Raw genomic sequence first — 1,902 nt, 5'->3', positions numbered from 1 at the left:
GAAACATTCTTCTTTTGCATCTTCTCACCACCCTCTATCTCTGTTATTCATAGACTATATAAATATCAGTCATATTATGGGCATGGAATAACAAAGAGGCTACTGTGTATGACATTGACCATATTACAAAATTCACATTACACAGCACCCTTTCTAAAGTTTCAAATCTGATGATATTCCTGGCACCACATTGCCTGCCAAAGTAAATCCGTTCCCCTCAGTGTGGTTATTACCACCCAGGCTCCATCTTAGTTCTTTAGCTTCTTCCCCAACTCCATTCATGCCCTATATACTCCAGCCATACAGACCAGATCTGCAGTTCTCAAGACAAGTTCTTATGTTGCCTGAACGGACTTGGACATATTTTCTCAGCAAGAGTCATTCCCACCCCATCTCCTCTGTCTTGCTGCCAGAATCTATAACCATCCTCCAAAACTTAGCTCAGCCTTCACTTCCACTGTGGAGTTTTTCATCTCACCAGACTGGGATTGCCTGGGTCTGAAAAAGCCTGAAATCTCCCATAAGTCCTTGAAGTATTACACTTCTGTGCTGTCCTGTAACTCCTCATATATATCCCCCAACTGTAATGCCAGCTCCTCATAAAATCACGACCAGCCCCGTGTTTATAAGAGACTAGACCATAAGAGATATATAACAAGTATTTCTTGAGTAGATTAATGAATCTTGCACTTGTATGGTATATATTTCTTCTAAGGAACATAATTTTCAATATCTAGTTTGTGAGCTTGAATTAATATTTCCCCATGGTACTTGAGATTTCTTTTATACGTCCTCAGAGTGGAATTTAATTAAACCATACTTAACATAATTACTGCATATCTGCCACAGGCAAAGCAATCTGGGCTTGAAAACAAACAAAAGACAGAATCTATAGTGTTGTGAACTCACAGTTGTGAGGTCATGGTGGCATCGTAGACTTCTGAACTTTAATCGAAGTTCATTTTAAGGAGTGGAAAGTGAGGTGAAATCTCAAAGACAGCCTGTAGCAGAATTAGACTAGAGCCAAAATTTCCAAGTAGGAAAAACACAACACAACACACACACACACAGAAACAGAGAGTAGAAGAGTGCCGTGTAAGTGCAGGAAACATATTTAGCCAGTAAATGACACCTGTTTATTTTTTTGTTTTCAAAGAGTTATTTATTGTTGTTAATGTTTGGCTATGCTGGGTCTTCGTTGCTGCACACAGGCTCTCTCTAGTTGCCATGATTGAGGGCTACTCTCCAGTTGCAGTGCACAGGCTTCTCTTGTTGTGGGGCATAGGCTCTAGAGTGCTCGAAGCTTCAGAAATTGCAGCACCTGGGCTCTAGAGCACAGGCTCAATAGTTGTGGTGCGTGGGCTCAGCTGCTCCCCGGGGATCAAACCCATGTCTCCTGCTTTGGCTGGCGGACTCCCAAACGGCTGAACCAGGGAAGTCCTGTTTTTATTTTTTTAATTAATTATTATTATTATTATTTTGCCACACTGTGTGGCATGTGGGATCTTAGTTCCCTGGTCAGGGATTGAACCTGCGCCCCCTGCATTGAAAGTGCAGAGTCTTAACCATTTGACTGCCAGGGAAGCCCCATGACACCTTTTTAAAAATTGGAAACACTAGTAAAGTGATGAGATCGTTCGTAGCCTCAGACAATTCAGTTAGGCTCTGTGCCTCACTTTCTCTCAGTTATAAAGCAGGGGTAATAATGGCTGCCATCTGGAGTGTTGAGGGAATTATAAATGTTACAGGTGAAACACTCCATCAGCTAGGAATGCTTTGGCTGTGAGCAGCATAAAACCCAGTTATACCTGAAGAAGGAAATGGCAACCCACTCCAGTATTCCTGCATGGGAAATTCCATGGACAGAGAAGCCTGGTGGGCTACAGTCCATGGGGTCGCAAA

The 1,902-nt window shown here is 42.4% G+C and overlaps 1 non-coding gene across 1 annotated transcript; it reads right to left on the bottom strand.

Annotated features, from left to right (window-relative positions):
* Window positions 1-1,510: 1,510 nt before the first annotated feature.
* On the bottom strand, window positions 1,511-1,583 carry TRNAE-UUC. Its single transcript has one exon. It is a non-coding gene; the product is annotated as a tRNA-Glu (tRNA).
* Between the last annotated feature and the right edge of the window lie 319 nt (window positions 1,584-1,902).

This window comes from Bos indicus x Bos taurus, chromosome 23, assembly GCF_003369695.1.
Source record: "Bos indicus x Bos taurus breed Angus x Brahman F1 hybrid chromosome 23, Bos_hybrid_MaternalHap_v2.0, whole genome shotgun sequence".
Classification (NCBI taxonomy): domain Eukaryota; kingdom Metazoa; phylum Chordata; class Mammalia; order Artiodactyla; family Bovidae; genus Bos; species Bos indicus x Bos taurus.
The sequence above is the reverse complement of the archived record's forward strand: the minus strand, read 5'-3'. Positions and strand labels throughout refer to the sequence as shown.